The 18,878-nt window shown below is 44.3% G+C and overlaps 1 protein-coding gene across 1 annotated transcript in view; it reads left to right on the top strand.

Moving 5' to 3' along the window:
• Nucleotides 1-560: 560 nt before the first annotated feature.
• The window catches only part of LOC147692212 (leucine-rich repeat and fibronectin type III domain-containing protein 1-like protein), a 2,508,250-nt gene continuing 2,489,932 nt past the window's right edge, over nucleotides 561-18,878 (top strand). The window contains exon 1 of the mRNA XM_086938487.1: nucleotides 561-1,473. The gene's annotated coding sequence lies outside the window, so the exon portion shown is untranslated. The remainder of the gene's footprint in view (nucleotides 1,474-18,878) is intronic.

Below are 18,878 nucleotides of genomic sequence, written 5' to 3' on the forward strand. Positions count from 1 at the left end.
TCGGCTCTGAGTCTCCTGCCGGCGCCTTCAGAAGCCTGGACAGGTCCAGGCTGTCCTGGCGGGGGAGAGCTAAGGATTCCGACGAGTGCGGGTTGCTCATTGTGGTATCAATAAAAGTGCAAGCAATATTAGCAGGCCCAGGACATCGTCCTTGGAGAGAGGAGGGGTTCTTTGCATGTGGCTGTGCCTCTGCCGCGGATGAACATCTGAACATAGCAGGAGGCGGGAGGGAAACTTGCAGAGCTGCTCCAGATTCACAGTGGAGTGCTGGGCTTTTTCTCGCGTTTAGAAACTCATCTCTCCGCGTTTTCTTTTTCCATGTGGATGTGGTTATAAACAAAACGCTTTGCTTAGAAGAAGGCGACTGCAGAGAGGAGAAGAGCTCGCCAGCTCCGGGAGCCGCGCGCCGCTGTCCGTGGTGCTGATCCGAGCTGATTTCTAAAGGGCTGGGCACACCACAGACAAGCAGACAAGGGGGAGTCGTACTTCCACCGCGCTTCGCGAGTGGGAAAACCACATCACTGGTGCTCCTTGCTTTTTTTCAGATATCCCTGACAGCTGATAGCAGAGGGTGGAAGTCAGGTGATTACTGCGTGCAAACCTGAGCTCCCTCTGCTGGGCTCCCGGCTCAGTCATCACTTCTGTGTGTGTGTTTTTTCCAGATCCTTAATTTCCACCAGACTCTGATCTCAGCAGAAAGCAGCAGGGCTGCGCTGGATGTCTGCAGCGGCTGCTGGGGCGCCCTCCTGGACCCGGGATCGGCCGCCAGCCTACCTTTCTAGTCTTTCCACCCCATCCCGGAGATCGCTCCCCTGTCAGCCGGGCCCCGGTTGGCATTAGTGGCAGGACCGGATGCGGCGCACCGCAGGGGCGTCTGGAGCCAGCATCTAGCAGAGAGCTGATACACTCTGGAAGCCTCACCCAGTCGCCCTCTCCAGGGCGCCCGCACCTGTCTAAATCACTGTTTTCACCTCTGTAAAGAAGCAGGGGCTGGCGCGTGACATTGGATTACAGAAACCCACTCCCGTTTGATATGGAGACGCAGGGAAGCGCTGTTGGATTTGTGTTCGTACAGATGTGACATCCTTGTGCTCACATTTCTTCGGGATTCATCTTTTTTGCTTCTTTTTTGTATCTTTGGTGATTAGAGTGAGAACGCGGATGTGTTTCCTCCAGTTTGCAGAGCACCACTGCCTTCGAACAGGGAGAGAGTTGGCATCGGGCACCGTGGCAGCACCAGACCTCTCTGTCTGCCCTCTCTGCTGCCCAAGTCCGGGAGTTGCTTCGCCACTTCTCCAACCAAGGAGGGGCAGTTTGGCACCTGGCACCTTGCGATAAAAGCGCCCTCACTTTGTTTTCTCCACTGGTATTTTTTTATTCAAGAAAGAACGAGTTGGCAGGCTTTATGGATGGGATTGTAAGCTGTGTGGAACCCTGGGACCGCTGGCAGCGCGGCTCGACCCCCACCCTAAGGTAACGTGCATATGTGCCCGCAGGACATCCGACTGCCTCCAGTGTTGATGTGGGTTAGCCCGAGATGCATGCCCTGAGTGCGGGAACCAATAATACAATGCTAGAGCGGATTAACAAAATAGGGCGTTTCAGATGGGGGCGTGTAAATTTTTTATAGGTGGCAGGCACCGCTTTGTGTATAAGTCCCCCTACGTTCTTACAAATATGTACACTTCTATATTCGCCCATTTTCAAAAATCTAATGGGCATTTCGAGTTGCCTGGCAAAGGCAGCGGGCTCCTACCAATAACAACATGTGCAGTATGTCATCAGAGAGTCGCGCGCACGCACACACACACTGACACACTCAAACGCGCACATGCACACATGATGTTACACAGACACGCACTCTTCCACTCAAGCACGCACGCATCATACGTGCGCACGCTCACTCCCCGGAAGACACAAACGCGCGCACAAAGTGTTTCGAATTGTCACACAGCCTCGTCATTCCGGTCTGCGGCACTGCAATCGCTCTCTGAGATATCACCAGGGATGCTTGTGGGTGCGGGGTTGAGCTGCATTTATAATCCGGGTTTATATGACACAGATTTGAAAACGTTTTCCCCGAACCAGTATCCGAGCATATGGGGCAGCTCTTTCCAAGATTCTGATCCCAGACAGCAATTGCACTGTCATCACGTGTTCCAGCACACAGCGGATCGTTGCAGTGCCTCCCTTCAAAAGCATGGCTTGCGCGTTGCAATCTAGCAATGGAGGAAGCGTCGTGTAGGAGGCAGGGCGGCTAAAGTGCCAAGGTGTGACGGACTGGCGCTTTCTGATGGTGACGAATCGCGCTGTCGTTGCGAGAGGAGGTTTTGGCAGTTGAATTTATGAGTCCGGCTCCTCCCTGAACACCTGCGGGAGGATAAAAGCGGACTGGGGGTGATCTCCAGAAGATCTCGGTGCAATGGTGAACCATCATGACATGTAGCATTCCATTTTGTGTTGAAATGAATTGGCGTGTTTAAATGTCTCTAGCCGGAAATACTTGTTTTTACTCGGTTTCTTTGTATTATAAATTGCCAGCAAAGTGAACTGGAGAGCAAAATGGCTTGCCCAGGATCACACAGTGTGATCAAACTGGAAGAGCCGGAACTAGAAGTGTCTTAATCCGCGGTCTACATAGGTCCGCACACTCACCAACTGTGTTGCATTCGAATGTATGGAATAATTTATATTGATTTAAATATGTTAATATTCAATTTTCACATTGGCTTTGCCCTTGAACTTGAGACACCACGATTACTCGCACCTGAAATCTACGTGGTCCAATTCTGCGAATGCTAACCGGACTTCAGAGCTATAAATATGTGCTTTGAGTTAATATCCACATTTTTGGCACTTTCTTGGCAAAGTGGCACTTGACACGGGTCCGTGTTTTAACACTTAACATCGCCTGTGGCTTTTCCATCATCATTGGAGCTCTTGTCCCATTATATACTGTGTCCCACCAGGCAGCATCCCACAGCCACTCCCAGTGTCACACGTTGGAAGCGGATGCGGCTGCACCGCCCCCTCCCTCACATGCACTGGGTACCAGGGTTATGCAAATCAATTGTCATGTGATGCAAATCACTGCGGTTGTCAATCAATGCAATACACGCTCAATACGCTTGCCGACCAATGAATGCAGGACCAGCCCAAAGAGTTGGGAGATGGCTTTTGGGTCTGGTTGGTACACAGCTGTCAGCAAACGCATTGGTTATTAATGATCACAATTTTCCAACAAAAAGCAGACACTTATAGATAATTTAATTAAAATGGCACATAAGAAAAAAGAATTAATAGATGGAATTCTGAAGCAACTAATCCAGATATATTAAATTGGGCAGGACTCCCTTCTAAGTGAAGTGCTTCATTATCATACTGCATCCTCGAACCAGTTGGGTATTTCAAGGGCTGTCACATGTTTTTCTTCCTACCCCATCTTTGTATTTCAGTCCAACTGTGTGTAATCGAAGATGTTTAAAAAAAATGGTTGGGTGGAAAGAATCAAAGGGTAATGTAGCTCAGTGGGTTGAGATCCTGCATGCAAACAAATGTGTAAACACTCGGGCACAGGCTTGGCAGGTCCCACTCATCTAACTTTCAGACTATAGTAAAAAAAAAAAAAAAGACTATTCTGTAGGGTAATCCGAACCTCATATTGCTTTTCTCAAGAGAAAAATCCAGTTTGTGGAGTGTGCTGTGTAAGTGGTCCAATGATATTATGGGTTCAACCTGCTGGTCACAGGTTCGAATCCCCAGGTGCACATTGAGTGTAATTTGCTATTAGCCGAACCTCAGTAGGGCGTGGCTTATCCACAAAATACTTTCCAGGGCTTGTTTTTTTTCAGGATGAACCTACTGCGATAGCAATGACACAGCAGGTCACTCTACACGCATTAGTACATTCTCCCAAAAGTCAATGCCATGGGCTCAAAAAACGGTACAAAAGGGGGTGGTGAAGGACAGGGCATCTGAATCAATCAAACACTCACACCCAGTCAAAAGATCTGGGTTTAATCCATCACCGCTCTGAAGACGGCTGGAGTGCCAGAAACCGGTCCTCGGAAGCCTGTTTCCGGTCCAGGGAAGACATGGCTTGGCAGTTCGGGCTGGACTGTTCCCATGAGGCACAGGATCAGACTGATTTGCATATAGCCATGTCTGAACTGGGGTGGCAGAGTGGGCTAAAGAACAGTGATGGATTAAACCCAGATCTTTTGACTGGGTGTGAGTGTTTGATTGATTCAGATGCTCCGTCCATCACCACCCCCTTTTGTACCGCCATTGGCTCAAAAAAGACCTAGTGATTTATGGGGGGGAAGTGCACGGGAAGCCCCCACTAGCCCGCGAGGGGCCCCGCGGAAACCATTCCTTATACTCCTACTACTGGCACAAGCACCAAACAATAGTCTGAGACTACAGCTGCTCTCTCCTACGAGAACCGGCGCCAGATCATATATCAGCCATCTTACCCGTAGTCTCTCCTTTAAATCAATAATTATTTCCAAGGGGAGCAAGGCGCAGTGTGAATCGCTGAAGTGTAAATGCTGCTTCATGAAAAAAATATCAGTTAAACACACACCATGCGCCTGAAAAACACATGTTTACCCAAGCTTTTAGATCTGAATGCTACTGAATCCCACAGGAGCTCGAGACAAGTGCCGTATTTTATGAAACGCGCCCACACTTGCAGACCACAACATGTGGCGGGAGCTGTCCCACTGAAAAAAGAGAACCGGCGCTGAGGGCTGGTGCTTCCACTCTCGCGGAAGGATAATAGCCGAATTACTTACACTCAGTTCCATTTCTCCTCAGAGGCACTGTTTCTAATGGTGGATTTCAGGAGCGGCTTTGGGGCAGACTGCCACTGGGGTGAACCATTTTACAGTGGTCAAATGACCTGCCTTTGCTATCTCGTGCACCCCCTTTCACGTTAAACTAAATGCTGCAGGGTTACAATTTCCACGCCAGATTGGATTATGTAAATTTCTGTTCAAGTGATGGTCGATCATTTGCCAAGCATTTGCCCATGTAAACATTGAGCTGTTTCTGTGTGTGTGGCCCGTGCTTACAGAGCCAAGCAGGGCCCAATCATAGCCCAAGGTTCATGCTCAGCCCCTCGGAGATCATAGAGTTTTCCCTGCAGGCTCGACTCATGGGAACATTACAGATCATAGAGATCGACGTCTTAATAAGCCTGGATTAGTGAACGAGCAGCATTAAAGCTGTGGGGGGAGGAGGGAGCACCAAAGCTGTATTCGGCTGCATTATGGGGCAGTGGGTGTTATTGGTCGAGGGCCCAGATAATCAGCGTTCGAACCTGAAGTTCACCATATTGTGTGATCCTGCTCAAATCACGTCATCTTCTTGTGCGTCCAAGCTTTCTTCTAATAAATCAATTCAGTAATGAACTCGTATTAGAGACAAATGAGTCAGGTTGTTAGGCTGTTGCCTGGAGCGGAAGGACCTGCTCTCTTTCCAGCGTTCTTCATTTGACCAAATAGTGTGATCTTGTGCAAATCACTCCATAATGGTAAAACAATGGGGACAACTACAGGGTAACCAAATGATTAAGTTGATCATCAAGTGGGAACTTCTACAAGCTATCCAAATGGTTGAACACGCTGCTAACAATTACATATTTTTCTTATTGAAATATGAAAAATATTCTAATGTATATTCTAGCAGGAGCAAGTTATTTGAACACGTTCAGTATTTTGGGGACAAGGCTTTGGTATGTGGCTGAAATTTCTGGAATATGTCATCACAGTGCCGACTCATCATTTCTTGAATTTTATTGACCTTAAGAAACTGTCAAAACACATGACACCCCTCAACCAAGCGACACTTGAGGTAAAGCTTAGGATGATGTCTTAGAAATGGCAGTGAACAATCTAGTAGGGACTGGTTTGTAGCTGCACAGAGGGATCCAGAGTCCGAAAATGAGACTCGCTGTGTGATTATGTGTCCAGACTAACTCTGCTGCTCACACACATGAACACAAATCAATACCCCCCAGTTTAAATATTCTTATAAAAAACTGTTTATTAGTTCTATAGTTTAGAGTTTGTTCATGAAGAATTTGGGTAGGGGGGGGGCTTATTCTATTTGCCTCACGCAATTTTAAAAGAGCCACTTGAGAACTTGATATAACTATCCAATGAGATACATTTTAGGATGTATTTTTAAAAGTGCCAGTTTGTTCTAAAGTGGTTTTTGAAATACAATGCTGCCACAGTTATATTTAAAGTTATGAAGGGGTGAGCAACCCAATATACCCTTGCAGGCTTGGGCAATTAACACGTTTCAGAAAAGGTGCGAGCAAGGGATTTATTTTGCTAAGAATTCTTAGTTACAGCACCAGAGGGACTACTAATTTGATATCCTGGCTACTAGAAAATAGTGGCTGAATGCAATTTCACACATCTGAAGTGTTACCACACTAACACATTAAAGAGGTGAAAGAAAAACAATAACCAGGTTATTAGTATCAAAAAGATTGTTATTTTCTTTATGACAGGGAAATTAAATCGACAATACAAATAGGGTACAGAAAAAATGCATTTGGGATATACAAGCAGGCGTCTTATATGTTCCTAATATATATCTTAAAATGAGCCTACACTGCTGAAAGATAATACAATGATTTCAAATCAGAAATAAATGAAAATCCAAAGTAGATAATTACTAACAAGCAGAATTAGACTCAGAAGTCGACGTTTCGGTCTTTTGGAGATGATTTCATAAGACCATCATCAGGACTGAGCTTTAGGCATTAGAGTTGATGACCCTAGGAAAAAATATTGATTCTGAGACAAACACTTCCCAAAGGGGTCAGTGGTGCTGCTCAAAGTAAATTGGAATTGCTCTTTGAAAAGATTAGTCAGGAGCGTCCAAAATGAAAATGCTTGTGCATAGAGTTCAATTGCACAGCAAGGAAAATCCAGGAATCATTTGTGGATATTGCTTCAACAATGGTTGGTGAATATTCAAGCTTTTGTAGGATTAAGAAGGGCAACATGCGATAACGACGTTGGCGGTGTCAGCGTCTTCTCAAAACAGCAAGCTTATATTTAAGCTTGCTGTTGAGCCTAGAGGCGAGGTCGGACAGGCCGATACATAGGGCAACTAGGCAGTGCCCGAAGGGATGGACTGATGGGTTCTTCTGTCTTCTGCTATCTATCAGTGCTTTTTAACTACAAATGGTAGAATGCTACAGTGGTTATGTCACTCTTTCACTTTCAAAGTGGCTTGACGGAGGAGTTTATGGGATCCCCACCCACGTTCTACCACAATAACAACTCCTATCTCTTCCTTTACGGTCATATTTTCAGTCCTTCAAATATTTTATGATTATTAATAACCTCCACATTTTACGCTTTGGTTCTGGGTAAAAAAAACAGTTTGGTGATGCTTCGATAACTTGAGGGTCTGGAGAGTGGATAAAGTTGTTGTGGGGATGATGAAGATCTCTTCTTTGCGTTGAAAGAAAGAGCATTTGGAAGGGTATATGTCTCTTTAACAGGAAAGTAGAAACTATATCGGTGACTAGGGCAGGTCCTTGCTGCAGTGAAGTGCTCCATGAATTGTGCTCTCTTAGTGAACATGATCAGGACATAATTAGCGGAGTCCTTGGCTTCAATTAGCTTCAACTACACAAATTACCTCCACTCCGTGATTCCTTTAGGAATAGGGATGTGATTTCCGATTAGCACACTGTACAGTAGCTAGTTCGAACCCATCCTTCATGTATTTAAAGTTGATCCCCCCAAAAGTTCCCTCTTACATTCAGTTCATTCATAACCACCTATTGAGAACTGCATACTATGGGGTTTAGCACCTTGTATACCAGTCATTCTTTGACTAGATCTTTTTTATGCTTTCTTTGCTGTTCAGGCCAGGCAAGGCTGTTACAGAGAATTTTGTATACTCAAGGCCAAGAGTCATCGACTCTTACTTTGCTGTCTACAATGGAACTTACTTGTAATGAAGATGTAGTGCCTCCTAAACGTATAGATCTTGCACGTGTTTCGCTAGACTATGGTGCTCAATGGAGATGATCTTTCAATAAACCCACTATGGTCCTGCACAGTATGATTTAACAGATTTAGCGGATCATAGCATAGTGCCAGTTGAATGCTCAATTATGGTGATCCAAATATAGGTACTTGTAGTTATGACAATATAGTTACAGTTGAAACCCAGTTTTTAGTATACTTTCAGTAGAACTGAATCTGATAGTATTTTTCGGAGAAATGGAGTGTTATTCCATCACATCTCTTATCTCCCCACATAATAAGGATATAAGCAAATTTTCGCTTCCTTCTGCCAAGACCCCTTTTGTGTGTTCATAATGTACAGTAAGGGTTACCTCTAATTGTTGATTTTGACAGAAAGGCAGGAGAAAAAAATAACATTTTAGAGTATGTTGTTTACATGAAGTCACTGTGGTGGTGGTCCGGAGCCTGGTGCATTTGGCAACAGTGGATCTTTATAAAGTTTTCGATTTGGAGTGTTTGGTGGTGTGTGTGTGCCTAATGCAGAAGTTTATGTTTATACTTACAATATGAAAAAAAGGGCCCCTGAAGAGCCTATCCTAAAACTCATAAACTGAAACTGTGCTAGGATCTGTAGAAAGAACATCATGTTTTTTTCTAGAAAATGAATGGTAATGGGACAAAGTGAAAACCTGCTTTTATTGAGTAGCGTCATCCAAATCACTACCTGTGGAGCTCATCGTCAAATTTGATTGGTTTCCATTTTAAGAAATATTTGAGACTCCTGGCCCAAACCTTACCATCACTTCATAGGTTAGTTGTGAATATGTTACACAGTTTTTAATGTTTGAGGTCACATCTTGGAAGTAACAACCTTATATACTTTTTTGTACTTCTTTATCAATTTCTCACATAATCATATCACGACGAACACAGTACCCCATAGCAGTTGGCTGAATATGTTCCCTGTATTGCTTGTATTGCTATCCTTTCAAAATCTTTTCTTTTGCCAAATGTTGACCCCACAGCAGGGTTTGATCAAGACTAACCATAGAAATAGTATGATTGTGAGTTGATTTACTAGAGATCACGGCTGTAGAACGCGTGCCACCACCAAATCAACAAACATTGTGTGATTATGGGTTTTGTTATAATTTTGTTTCTTGTACAATGGAAAGCGTGTTGCTGTGATATGTTGACTTAGGGGGATAATTTCCAAAATTTACAATGGTTGCAATGAGAGGAGCTTATGTAAGATATCCATAAAAATAGATCTTCATGTTTTTAAAACGCCGATCCGAAATGGGTTTATTTCATTGTGAAATGGATGTAACAGAAAGTTTCCCTCAACTGAAATTAACCCTTATTATGTACAAGCTAAATGAATCATCTTTTGATGTCCTTCTATGTATCATTACTTTAAATCTTATTTTTGTGTTATGTATGCCATATTAATAACTTCCAATTTAGCACAGTTTTCGGCAGTGGCGACTGCTACCTTATGGGGACAGTTGGGAGGAATGAAAACAAATATATAGCATTTACCTGGGTATGGCCTGCAATATGGAAGCACACAGGCTCCCAGAATCCCCTAGTCAATCCAGACGCTGCTGGCACCAGCCTGTAAGCAGGGTCGTGATTGGTCTGAGCGGCCTGGTTTGGCGCACAGACAGCGAGTGGGAGCCTGTGCATATTCTCCACCCAGCTGTGCAATACATCCGGGTGGAAAAATGCTAAGTGCGCATGACTGTTTGGCCGGCACAAGACGGCCAGCCATGCCATCATGCACACTTAGAGAGTGCCCACCACTACTCCCCCTGCTCTGGGCAGTCCAGCCCTGCCCCATCCCACACTGCCCACACCTACAATGTAAACCAACTGAACCAGTACGGAAAAACAAAATGATAATAACATTGCGTTATTCTGAATTTATTTTTCCTTTCTGAACTATTCAGACAGCAGTGGGGTGATGCTACTCTCCCTTAGTGGAGGAGTCGCCACTGCTTTCTTGTATATGTCCCTGTCAATCTGCCAAAGTCAAGAAATCAATGACACAAACATAACATTAAAACTTGTGTTTGAAAAAGTGTAGGCATCTCTGAAAGAGCAAAACAAAATAGAACAGATAAAGTGAACCATTATTATCCCACAGATATGTATGCAGAGGTACGTGGACATTTTGGACAAAAATCATCATGTCATACCTGTTGATTACCTGAAGAGGTCAGTTCTGTAACAAGGATGGTTTTAAAATACTGCAAACATGTTTTAATAGTTCAGACCTGGGAACTCTAGTTCAATCCTTTGACAACAAATCTATTGTAGGGAAATGTATTTCAACTTAAAGTAGAATCAGTTACAAACACCTTCAAAATTTGCTATGTGACTCACTCATAAGTTACCAAAATGTATATGTTACTTTCCCCTGTTTGAAAAGATTGGTAAATAATAGGCTTGTTTCAGTATTAATGTTAGTACTTGCTATATTTTTCTGAAAGAGGAACCAGATTAAGCTGTCGGCCCTCTAGAATATGACAATGGACAATTTCATTAAGAGGTATAATAAAAGCAAACCCTTATTGTTGAAAAACATTGAGTTACACTATTCTTCATATCTCAAAGTGGATCTTCCAGAAAACTAGACGAAGAGGAAACAGAGTCGTCATTTTTGGTTTTGAATACTGGAAACATGCCGCAAAGTACTGGATCACGTCTTCTTGTTACTTGAATTGGAGGTATTCCTATTAGGAGTTCTGTAACATTATTTTTGTCTTCAAAACAATCTGAAAGAATATCTTCAGTATCACGTTACTTGGCCTTTTAACTGCTGACAGGACAAGTTACATTCGTATAAAACATAAGATGGAGTTTGAAGAACCAATGTATTGTTTGCTTAATTTGTGTAGGGGCAGATTTGTTTCCAGATTAATTACAGGTTACCATTTAAATATTTATTTTTGTAGTTCAGAAAAAAAGTCTAAAAACGGAATTGTTAAGTGCACAGATCTGCCATCTAAATTATTATTGCATATAAAATGGGAAAACTGTTAATTAGTTCTTATACACACCCACATAAAAACATTGATGCAACAGGAATATGGCTAGTTCCATGCATGCCTCATGTAAGCACCGCAAAACTAAACAAAATGCAGAGCATGTGAAATCATTTAAATGAAATGATCAAACAATAGTGATCTGTGAAAGAGGTGACTAATTGCATAATATGCTTCAGTCAATCAGGTATGCCATCCTTGCACACAAACACCTACACAGACAGATGCTGACTAAGACATGGTTCTCTTTGGCACTCTTAGTAATTGTCTACTGATGAAAATCTTGAATGGTGGTGTTTACAAATGTTATAAAACTGACTGGGGACTCCCCAAAGGAGACCATTTTAAATTCATTCACCAATATCTTAAATGGTAATCCTTGACTAAGGACCTTGTTTGCAGTTTGGTGTACAAGACACTGTTAAAACGTGGATCAGGCCTCAGCTGCCATATTACAAGTTCACTGTAGTCTATGGCACTAGTAATGGTTGGGATATCCATCACCTTTTGATGAAATATCCCATTCCCAAAATTCTAAATAAGTCCCTAAAGGTCTTGAATGTGCAGTGCTCTGTCCTTTGAATGGAAATTAGCCACAAGGATCAGTAAAACTTGCATCCTCATTTTAGGCCCTGACCTGGGCTTATTAATGCCCCGGGGACCATCACTCACCAGGGTTTATTTATTGGTAAATGGGTCGGCCTCTCAGACCCCGCAAGACTGTGCCTGTTGGAACATATACATATATACATATATATATTCACTGAAAGAATCAAAAGTTACAGGGAAGTTATAATTAGTCTCAGATTTCACTCGTACAAAACCATAGAAATTCAATAGTTAGTTACCTGAGCTAACTATAACTTACACCCCGCAATGTACTGCTTATGACTTCACATATTACATAATTCATGATATGGTGAGTAACATCACTGATGACATTACTGATTTCATCATCCACAGTACCACTTACACATCATATCATAAGCCGTGCTTTAAATGGGAAAAAATGGGAAACATCCTTTACGACGCAACTTTTACCACGCAGTACCTTTACAACGCAGGTTTTTCAACCCAAGTCATTACAACGAATTGCGCTGGGGCGCTCTAGGATAGGTAATAGTTTAATTTACTATCCAACACCTTCCCTACTATCCACAGGGACTGGAGTTGGAATAGTAAATTAAACTATTCACTATCCAGCACCCCCAACGCAAGTCGTTGTAACGACTTGCGTTGAAAAACCTGCGTTGTAAAGGCATACATGGTAAAAGCATGAGTTGTAACAACGTACATCCGGAAAAAATAAGTGCAGGTACTCAATAAAATTAGCTAGAGGTGTAGTGAGGGGGCGGGGCTAGGGGAGGGGCTAAGGGCAAGACATGATGATACTTAACAACTTCTATATTAGTTGCAGCACATACCATAACACATGAGAAATGTGTTTATAAAAACAAAGCAGGTTAACTCATTGCACAAAATGAAAGAGAAATGCAATAATATGTGAACATTTCCTTTTTTTGCAATAGTTGCACCTTTTTAATTTCATACTGTTAATTGCTGTTGCTTGGCACAATACTATATATTTTTGAGCACGCGAGTAGGAAGAAACTGAAAATACCTCCACTTCGAACCAAAGCTCTTATCTGGCACTGATTCTTTGGTGAGCGCTTAAATGGGTGACTACTGAAAGAAATTGGACTCCATAAGAGCCTATCTTTGATCAGAAAAGGGGCAGATCTATCTCTTTCTCTCTAATTTTGACTATTTCCCCCGCAGATCTGCCTCTCATCCTTCTTGGGGGGCCCCTCACTTTGTGACTTATTGGATACAAAGCTCTTATGGCACCAAGCAAATTAAGTAAACAATCATGATCCTCGCCAGAAGATATCTCTTGTCTCTTTCATCAATCTATCCATTCATCTTTTCATCCTACCATTTACCTGCTGATGTCCACATTTAACCTTTACATTCTATTGTCTATTCAGTCTTTCATCCATCATTCAGTTTTTCAACCTTTCATCTATCCACCCTTCATATCCAAACCTACCCATCCATCGCCAAACCTATCCATTCATCCTTTCGGTCATCCATCTCTTTATCCACCCTTTCCCTCATTCATCAAACCTTTCGCTCAGCCATCCATCTACCCTTTCACTCCTTTATTCCATCCACCCTTTCACTCAATCCTTCATTTCACTCATCCATCATCCACCCTTTAATCCATCCTCCCTATCTTTCATTCATCCAATCTTTCACTTATCCACCCATCATCTGCCCTTTTATCCAGTCATTTACCCTCTTTCATCCATGCATGCTTTTCACTCTTCCATCCATCTATTCATCCATCCATCCATCTATACATTCACCCTTGCTCACTCATCCATCCACTCACTCACTCACCCATCCACCAACACTCCCTTTTATGTTATTTATGAATCGTTGTCACCGAGCAGACATGTACAAACAAAGTGAGGTTCCGTGACAATTGTAAGTGGTGCTTTCGACTCGCACGAATATGGTCGAGTCTGGTATCTATGAACCGCAAATGGCGAGTTTAGTAAGTGTGCGCAGTTTCGCTGTGCTAACTTAAACCGTTCGTTTGTTATGTGGGTTTTTCATCTGTACCCACGGGTTCCATCTTAGATACGGCATCCATTTTGTCTCTTGCCCTCAAGTAGCCAGCGAACGGACGCTGTCCGCTTCGCGACCCTGGGACTCGCAAGATATCTGCGGAAGACACGTGTTCTTTGAAAGTGTCTTTATGACAAGGGGGTTGCTGTTGTAAGGCAGGTGGCGCCGCTCGAGGCTCATCTTGCCGCACGGACTTATTGTCTCAGCCGTGCATCTCATTAGGCACGTCCCTTTGATGCCTGTATCTCGTGTTTCCCGATACCTCCCCTTTTTCACCCTTTTCGATCTCCCCACTGTCTCCGTCTTCCTCTGCACCTGTCTTCGTTCCTATTTCGATCTACTTTACTGCTGATTGGAATTTGCTAATGGTGGGAAGATGGGTTTTTACAGTTGGGAACCGCCAAATGTTTCCGCACTTATGTTCCGGACCTTGTGTGTTTCAAAGTGACCAAAGCGACCCCTCTGGGAGCTAAATGTGGGAACCGGGTTGTAAACTTTTGTGTTCAATGTTATCCTATGGGTAAAAACTGTATAAAAGGAGCGATCCACAGAACCAATTTGAAGCAGTCTCCCCGAACTACACTCGATGTACTTCCTGTGACTTCTGTGTTCCCTGCAGCAAATAAACCTTGAATCTTTGACGTCCAAGGAAGTGTCCCGTGTCTCTGTGACTTGTACGCCGGAGCAGGTTACCCACGAAGGTTTCAGGTGTTGTGCCCTGGCACCGCTGGGTCCAAAAGAACCCAGTCCTTCAGTTGGCGCCCAACGTGGGGCTGCATCAGTGGTACCGGTCCAAGCCCGACGATCGTGAGGAACTTCGTGTGAAATCTCCGAGGGAAGGTGCACCCCGCTTCATCGATCCTGTTGTCGAAATAAGTGGCCCGAAGACTTTTCCCGCGAAGATTCCCGCCTCCTGACGGCTGCGACGGACTGCTGCCCTGACTGTAGACCTGTTTTGGCGCCTGGCGTAGACCTTGGTATAGCGAGACGATTGACGGGCCTTCCTGAGGACGCCATCGATCTTTGAGTTAAGTATTTGTGGGTCGCTCCCAGAGTTCTTGGTTGTTGACACTTTAGCGAGTGTCTTGTTGTAAACGCTGTGTGAGTGTTTTTGTCGGTGACACTTTGCTAGCGTACTTTGTTGTTGTATTGTTTGACGACTGCAGCCGCCAAAGACCGAGGGTTTTTTTCTTTGCTGGGACTTGGTAAATCCCGTAACCCTTGAAGTTTGTGAAACTCGGCTAGTGTGCAAGATGCCTGGTCGCAGTACTTTGTTTAGCTGTTTCAGACCTTGTGGTGCGGATTCCCTGCTGGAGGACTCATGTCCGATTCCTCCGGTTGGAACTCCTACGTATGACTTATATAGCAAACATGGGCTAGGCCCGATTGCTTTTAACGATTATTGGATTAAATATACAAAGAAAGACGGCGATCTTCGTTGGCCACCTCACGGTAGCTTCGAAGCGTCGATCTTAGATAATTTGGAAATAAAGTTGTTCGAACGTAAATCTAGGCCGGCCATGTTTGATGCCTTTCGGTTGTGGCGCAAAGAAGCCCGACAGAAAGAAATCAGACAGAATAAACGTAGTCAGCGAGATACTGTTGCTACCATAGTGAAGAAAGCTGAGCAGTTTCAGCGTGATAAGGAGGATAAGGATAAGGAAGTGTTTGAGAGGCTACAGCGTATGTCCATAGATAAATGCTATCCTGCTTTGCCCACGGAGTCGGATAAGAAGGAAGAGGCAGTTGAGGATCCTTTAATGTCCTATCTTATGAAGTCGCCACCTCCGTACGTACAGGGTACCGCAGCTCCTGTGGTCCCTGCCGTACCCGTTCTTCCACCTATTGTTCCTCCACCAGTTCCTCAACCTGCACCCGCTCTTCCGACTGTTCCTGCTCCTTTGTCTGTTTCTATTCCTACTGCTCCTCCGCTTCCACATACTCCTGCTCCCGCTACTGCTCCTGTGTTGTTAACCCCTGTTGTTGCTACTGTCTCCACTCCTTCTCTTGTTAGTCCTGTGTCTTACTCTTCCCCCTCTACTCGTAATCGTAATTCTCCCCTTGCGACAAACTTCTTTCAGTCGCTTGGACCTGTTTTTGGGTCTGCTGGATCGGAAGGTCCTCAGAGACGTAGTCAACTTCCTGGTAATAGAGAACGTGTTGCACTATATAATATGGCGATGGGTTGGATGGTAAATCCCCTTAGAAATCCACCCCGTGTTGTCCTCGAAACGTTTAATCAATTTAACATACCAACTCAGAGATATGTGTTCGACGAAATGTGTAAGTTCCTTCATGATCAGATAGTGGCCAATGCGCCTGACGAGGTGCTGACCGCCCTGTCTGAACTTCGGCTTCAGTTCGCAACAGGACTGATAGTCGATACTAATGTCCGACGGGCTATTGAGCGGTTGCTATCTCTTCGTCCCGCTCCTATTCCTCATGCATTGTTTGTTGAGGATATTGAAAAACAAGACGAGTCTGGCCAATACCCTATGCGGGAAGATCCACCAGTGTGGATGCCCGGCGATGCTGCTGCTGTTCCTATTGTTCCGCCGCATTTCCAGCGAGTATGGATACATCTCCCATGGAAAAGATCGGAAGTGTTACAGGTGAAGCAATCTTTGCCTGACCCTCGCAAAAATCCTGCAGGGTATTACAAGGAATTATCGCAGCTCGTAGACGCAACGATAATGAATCTTGCCGATATCGATATGTTGTTTGGCAACGTCGTACCGCAACCGGTATGGGCTAAGATTCGTCACCAAGATCACGCAAATGAATTAGGTGGTGATTGGGCAGCCATTGTAGCGTCAGATGGGTTGCAAGCCGGTGGTACTAAGCCTGAACAATTGATTGCTGCTCTCCCTCAGCGGATAATAACATTAATGAAAACACTTATGCCAGCTATGAGGGTAAATTGGGACAAGTTGTCAGCTTGTAAACAAAAGAAAGATGAGAGTGTTTCCGACTTCTTTACGAGGTTTGAGGAAGCATTCATTGATCATAGTGGGCAGGATATGGGTACTGAGGGTGGACAGAGGTTGTTTGTGGATAAATTCGTGTCGAACTTGTTGCCCGATTTGAGCAATAAATTAAGGAATTCAGAGAGTGCATGGGCCGTTTCTACCTCAGCTCAGATATTGGCTACGGCACAATATTATGAGAATAGAGAGAAAGAGGAAAATGACCGTGCTGATAAAAAGACGAAAGACCTAAAAACTAAAGTGTTGTTACAACAAGCGTATCCGCCGCGTTCTAATCAAAATGCGCCCCAGCAGAATAGATCGCAGTCGCAATCGAATAGATCGCAGCCACGTAATGATTCCTCCTTCCAAAGATCGTCGTTAGGGTACAATCAATGTGCTTATTGTAGACAGGAGGGGCACATTAAATTTGATTGTCCTATTTTAAATGAACGTAATAGTGGTAATTCGTCTAAAGGAGGCCGTGGTGGTTCACAGCACGCATCACGTGGTAGAGGTCGTGGTGCTCAAAACGATCGCTCTGACCATTCATCAAATTCTAATAACTGTTTCGATCAACGTGGATCATCGCAAGGACGATCTGCGCAGTACAATGTAGACGATTATTACATCGATCAGGGAACTGACGACGGTAATTACTAGGACAGCCAAAGACAAGGAGAGGGAGTGGTATCAGTTCCGGTTGATCAGAGAGGGCCTTACGTCGCAGTTGCTACATCGGGCGTCGTTGAGCCTTTTCTGTTGGACACTGGTGCAGCGAAAAGTTCTATCATGCATTCGAAACTCCCTGGCGCACCTTTGTCTGGCTTAACAAATGTATCCGTTGGATTCTCTGGCGCCCCCGTTAGCAATCCAGTTTCGTGCCCTTTGCCCCTTCAAATTGGGCCTCGTGAGCTCCAAGCTCCGTTGATTTTGACTACTGGTTGTGGCGAAAATCTTTTGGGTCTGGATTTGCTTAAACGTTTGTATGCAACTTTGTATTGTTCTCCTGCGGGTGTAAAGCTTACGTTAGGAGAGAGGGTAGTCTCTCCCATGTATTTGTCCCTCGATAAGCTTCCACCGGAATTGAGTTCTCTTCCTGCGTCTCTGTGGGCGACGGGTCCAAATGATGTGGGCCTACTTGATATCTCCCCTTATGTTGTTCAGTTGAAGTCTAATGTGCGATTGCCACGTATTCCCCAATACCGTATCTCCCTTGATGGTGAACGAGCTTTGTTAGCGATCATCTATGATTTGATCGAGAAAGATGTTATTGAGGAGACTCGGGGAAACGTGTGCAACAGCCCCGTACTGCCCATTCTTAAACGTACTGATCCTACCAAACTGCCTGTTTATCGTTTTGTTATCGATTTACGGGAGGTAAATAAAATTGTTGTTCCTCAATTCCCTGTTGTGCCTGACATCACGGCGCTACTGACTCTGATTCCAGCTACTGCTTCATGGTTTTCGGTGATTGATTTGAAAAATGCGTTTTTCAGCATCCCGATTGCCGAAGAGAGCAGGGACCTTTTCGGTTTCTCTCTTGGTGGACGTAGCTTCCGGTTTAAACGCGCTCCTCAGGGCTACTGTGAAAGTCCATCGATTTACAGTCAAGCCTTGAAGGGTCAACTGGATGCGTTTAGGTTGCCGGTTGGTGCGGCTTTAATCCAATACGTCGACGACTTATTGGTGGCTGCCGATACTCAGGACATTTGCAAAATCGCAACAGTGTCGTTGCTGCAACATCTCTGTGAGTTAAATCACAAGGTGTCACCTTCTAAACTCCAATATTGTTGTCAAGAAGTAACCTATTTAGGTCACTTATTGTCAAAGGAGGGAAGGAGATTGACCCCAGAGAGAATTGCAGCGATTGCGCGAATGGCTGTGCCACAAACCCAAAGAGATGTGCGTGCCTTTCTAGGTATCACGTCGTACTGCAGGCAATGGATTCCTAATTTCTCATTGCTAGCGAAACCATTGGTGGCTCTTACGTGCAAGGATGTTTCGACTCCTTTACCATGGACGGAAGAATGTCAGAAAAGTTTTTCTGAATTACGTGATTCATTGTGTTCGGCTCCTGTGTTAGGTACCCCTGATTACAGTAAGCCGTTCACGTTATATGTTCACGAGAGGGAAGGTTGTGCTTTGAGTGTTTTAACGCAACCTTTTGGTGGTAAGCAATGTCCATGTGCATATTTTTCCTCGACCTTAGACCCAGTAGCTAG

The sequence above is a fragment of the Lissotriton vulgaris genome, chromosome 9, assembly GCF_964263255.1.
Source record: "Lissotriton vulgaris chromosome 9, aLisVul1.2, whole genome shotgun sequence".
Taxonomy (NCBI): domain Eukaryota; kingdom Metazoa; phylum Chordata; class Amphibia; order Caudata; family Salamandridae; genus Lissotriton; species Lissotriton vulgaris.